The following is a 5,379-nucleotide window of genomic DNA, read 5'->3' as shown; positions in this document are numbered from 1 at the left end:
GGTGCTGGGGGATTGAACCACGGTCCCTGATGCTTTTGCTAAGCTTGTTCTAAGTAGGTGCTTTAGACCACTGAGCCATCTCTCCAGCCCCCTAAAATTTTTTTTAAAAGAATACAAAATAGCAATAAGAAAATAGCATTAGAAATGATACAAAATTTCACTAAACAAAGTAATAAGAATTCAACAATGGTTGCTGTACAACATGATGTTATCTTCAAATTAGTTTTTTAGGTTACAAGATAAATGTGTGCAAAATGGATTTTAAAGAACAAAACAAAATAACAAAAAAGTTACAGTAAATTTAAAAAATAAGAATAAAAAATTAAGCATTAACTGCTCCTTGCAAAAGACCAGCAGAAATCAGTAGTACAATTATTCAAAGTATCCCGCATATATGCATAAGTATATCTTTTTCCCTTCTTTCTCAAGTCCTTTTTCTCATTCCAGTTTTTCCTTTCCAATGAATAAACTGCTTGCCTTTCACAGTATCTACTGTACCTTTCAGATTTTATTACTCTTTCAGGTCCTCACACTATGGACACAATACAATGTTTTCACTCTTGATCTGACTTATTCACTTACCAATACAGTCTCTAGCCTTGGTAGAATACTAGCAAATAGACTGCAGCAAATCATCAAGAAGATCATACATCCCAACCAAGTGGGATTCATCCCAGGAATGCAGGGATGGCAAATCTATAAATATAATGCGCCACATCAATAGAGCCAAAGACAAAAATCACATAATCATTTCAGTAGATGCAGAAAAAGCTTTTGACAAAGTCCAACATGCATTCATGATAAAAACCCTACAGAAAAATTGGAATAGATGGTCTTTACTTCAACCTGATAAAAGCCATCTATGACAAACTAACAGCCAATATCATATTAAATGGACAAAAGTTGAAAGCCTTCACTTTAAAATCAGGAATGAGACAAGGGTGTTCAGTGTCACTACTCCTGTTCAGTATAGCTCTGGAAACATTAATCAGAACAATTAGACAAGAGAAAGAAATTAAAGAAATAATGATTGGAAAGGAAGACATGAAATTATCATTATTTGCAGATGACATGATCCTTTACATAGAAGACCTCTGTTAATTTTTAATCTATGAACTTTCTACTTATTTTCTGATAATTCCATCCATTTTGATCTTTTTTTTTCTTTTCCCGTGTCTTTTTGGGGACTAATTAAATACATATTTTTAAAGTGACCTTACACTCCCAGGTGTGATGGTACAGTTTGTAGTCTCAACACTTTGGGCCAATAAGGTGGGAGGAAATTTGAGCCCCAGCTGGCAGTTTATCAGTTTACCGAAACAGTTTACTGAAACTCTGTCTCAGAAATTAGGAAAGGGCTGGAGATGTAACTCAGTATGAAGGCCTTGGGTTCAATCCCCAGTATAGGAAGAAGAGCCCTTGTAATTACTTTTTGGTTTTATCTCATAATGTTTGTGTTTGCCTTAAGTTGCACAACATGCATTCTTAATTTAGCATGGCCTTATCTGTACTTGCACAAGGCCACCTGTCCGGAAAGTCAGAAGACGCCTAGATGACTCCCGTGGCTGACCTTAATCTTGGCTCTGGCTGGTGCACTCTCACCTGTTCACTCCTACATCCGGGTCACTGGTGTGTCAGTCTTGATTGGCTGGCTGGTTTCTCTATTGTCAACTTTCCTTTCTTTTTTACATACTTGCTGATATTTGGATGAAGCTGGACATCATGGGCTTCACATTTTTGAGTACTGGATGTTTTTGTATTCATGTGAACATTACAGAGTTTGGTTCTGAGACCCAGTTACAAACTTGGAAACAGTTGAAGCTTTTTGTTTTTAACATGTTTAGGTGCACTGCTCATTCTAAATGTTGTAGTCATCATTGCTAAGGTTCTTGGTTTGCCTGGTGGAACAGGCGCTCTTTGCAGCCTTGTTTGGGTGTCAGGGTTGCTGCCTCCAGCCCTTTGGAGTAGTCTTTTCTTTGCTGGTGCTGAGCATTTGTTCAGCAATGCGCTCTGATCAGTTCTCAGCTGGAGGCTTTAGAAGATCCCTTGATGTCATCACACCTCCTTTCTTTTTTTTTTTTTTTTTTTTTGGTTCCTCGAATGCCTTCAGGGCACTTTTGGCCAGCGGGAGAGTTGTGAGGTTCGAACTCCAGCAACCTGAGGCTGACAGCTTTGTGGAAGCAGCCACTTAAAGGACTGAGCTAGGGCCAGGCCCCCCACACCTCCTTTCTGTCAGGGCCTGGAGTCACTGTGGGAGACAGGAGGGCTGCACATTTGAGCCTGGCCCGGACAACATAGCGACTCCAAGACACCCTGTCTCAGAATAAAAAGTAAGAAGGGGAAATGTTACTTCTTCCTAAGCAGCTCTCCCTTGCTCAGTACACTGGTGTGTAGTCTGAGCTCCTGGTCTCCCAGGCTCTCAGCTCCCTCTCCTTAACGGGGGAGTCAGCCAGGCTCTTCCTGGATTTTCCTCTCCGTGTCTTTGCTGGGAGCTCTCTGGGAAGACAATTTCCTGGTTCACCAATTTTACCATCTTTTATGGATAATTATCATTTGTCACCTTAAGTACTGTGTCCTGCAACTCTTTGTCTCACTTATTAATTACTCAGCAGAGTTTGCTGTTGTTTTGCTTCACTTGGGCCGTGGCTTGAGGGTGGCTTGTCCTCCATGGCTCTGGGCTTTGAGTGCTGCACATTTGGGCTGAAGAGTGGCAAAGCTGAGAGGCAGAAGGACTTGCGGGCGGGGCGACCGGCAGGAGTTGGCTAGGGCACTGCAGCACTGGGGTGGAGGTGAATTCTTGTAGGACAGCCAGCGGGTGCTCAAGAGAGGTTGCCATAAAGCAGAGCTTGGCGTGGCTCTTGCTGTGGCTTCCCGTCTGGCCGTGTGACTGCTCCCCCTCATGTACCCGCCCATACGTGACACTGGCTACTGTTAGGCCCTCATCAGACACTGGACCAGTGGAGACACCTAACTTGAACTTTCAGCCTCCAAAACTGTGAGCTAAGTAAATTTCTACTCTTTTTAACCTTTCTGGCCTCTGGTATTTCATTATACAAACAGAAAATGGTGCTACAGGGTGAGAATGTCTGTATGTACAGTCGCCTTCCGCTGACTATACTCAAGATTCCCAGATGCCCCCTCAAGGTCTGGTTTTAATTTGCAATGAACCACTTGCCAGAGCTGTGTGGGGTAATTCCAGTTCATGGTATCTCCAATTGGTCCCATCGAAAATGTCTCTCATCTTCAAAAACCCTTTAAAATCTAACTTTGTTGCTTGAAAGCCGGAACACAATGCTTTCATTGAGATTCCTAGATTTCCTTCAGCCTTTAGTGCAGTTAATCTGTCATGGTGTCATTACGGATTCCAAGGTCTCCGCACATGTGAATAAAGGCGATCACTTCTGTGAATGCCTTATTTACACATTGACAGTATAGTTATTTGCTCACTTACAGTATATATATATACACACACGCACACACACACGCACACACACACAGTGTTGTATTTAAAGACAGTGAAAAACAGAATAGAGCATGTGTTGAGTGCTGCCCAAGATGGCCTTGGTTCTTGCCCATCAGCCCCTTTCTTCTCCTTGTACTTGTGAGCGTTGAACAGTGTAGGCTGCCCACCTAGCCAGCGCCCATCCTCCCAAGGAGCCTTCTCCTCTCCCTCATTCCGTATGATTTCGTTGGGCTGAGATACGCTGCAAACAATCAAGGTTTAAATTATTTTGTGTGAAACACATTGAAATCCCTTTATGGGCTGAGTACTGGTTGGCAGGTTAACAGCATCTTGTTGTCAGTTTGGGGATCAGCATTTGCCACATGGAGTTGTTTAGCGTCTGGGAATACACATACCTCGAGACAGATCTATCTCACCAGCTCCCTGAAGTTCCTGTCAGAGGGAGAGGTGGCTGTAGGAGAGGTGAGCCGGTCGAGCTGGAGCTGGGGTAGGTCAGCGGCTCAAGTGCGGCGTGGGTGGCTTGCGTGTGGCGGGCTTCCGGCTCACCCACCTGATCCCAGCACCATGCCCATCCCTGTGGTGTGAAGAGTTCCGTCCTGAGATGTGTCCTGCACAGATGACGGGATTAGCAGAACCACAGAGTTCATTCTGCCTCAAATAGTGGGGACCCAAATGCTCACAGCGTCCTCTTCATTCGGTTGACAGCAGAGACTCAGCCAGTTGTGCCTTTTCTCCCGAGCAAGACAAAGGCTGGCTGCCAAGCTAAGTTATGCCCTCATCCTGCTGCTAAGAATTCATAGCTCAACATTTTCTTCTCCCCAAGGTGCTGTACCCTTCATTAAAAAGCCCTACACTTTCCTGCTAATGAAAATTTGAGAGCCAGAGAACTGGAAAGGAGAATTTTTCAGTTCCCACGGCCCCGCCAGACAAAGGCAGCCAGTGCTAACAATGGGATAGCTTTTCCACTTTAAAAATCCAGGTATGTTTTTGTGGCTCCTCATTTTATTCTCTTCAACATAATTGTGACCACACTTCCTGGATATTTCCATATTCTGAGGTTTACATAATGCATCATGACTGTAGAGTGTCCTCCGTACATTCTATATGGAAATGGCTTATGGCCACAGGAGATCTGACTGAACACAGGACTTTTACTGTTCCTGAACTCTGGAACTGAAATTGCTAGAAAATGGTTTCAAATATGTGATGACAGGTTGTTCTCAATATGAAACTAAGACATGAGCACTGTGAAACTACATCAAAAAACTCCAAACAGTAGAAAATAAGGAGCAAATTGCACCTAACCATTTCCAAAACCAATCTTCAAGCCCGTTTCCACCTTTATCATTTAAACTTGCTTTGCTGGAAATTATCTCTCAACTCCAAGCAGGAGCTGTCAATCATTCTCAATCTTTTAAGATAATTTTAATCTTAGAATTCAGTAACAGCAGAACTCCTATGTCCTATGTACTGAGCGAGTTCTCTATTAAGTCGCATGTTTTCTGTACTTACCCAACCCCCAAGCATCCGTTCAATTATTTTTTACAAATACATTGGTAATGAACAAAATCAAATAAGCCTTTAGTCTTAATACATCCATTAAAAGGCATGCATTAAGTCCTCAGGTAGGCCATCTAAAATATCCAAGAATTCTCCTCAACTTTTTCTCTTTTAAATTTTTAATAATTATATTATAACCAGAAATCTACTCAGTATGCCACTCATTATTTTAGTTTGTGTTTACATCTCCAATTCTGGGGTGATCTCCTTCAGAAGTGTCTTATCTTCTCTGTCATACCATAAGGAAAAAAGTGGACCCCTCTGCTTTTTTTCCATTTTTCTTCCAATTTTATTTATTTATTTGTTGATTCAATTTGGTACAGGGTCTCGCTATGCATCGCGGATTCCTAGTGATC

The sequence above is a fragment of the Octodon degus genome, unplaced genomic scaffold (assembly GCF_000260255.1).
Source record: "Octodon degus isolate 3935 unplaced genomic scaffold, OctDeg1.0 scaffold00014, whole genome shotgun sequence".
Classification (NCBI taxonomy): domain Eukaryota; kingdom Metazoa; phylum Chordata; class Mammalia; order Rodentia; family Octodontidae; genus Octodon; species Octodon degus.
This window is presented reverse-complemented; position numbering follows the sequence as displayed.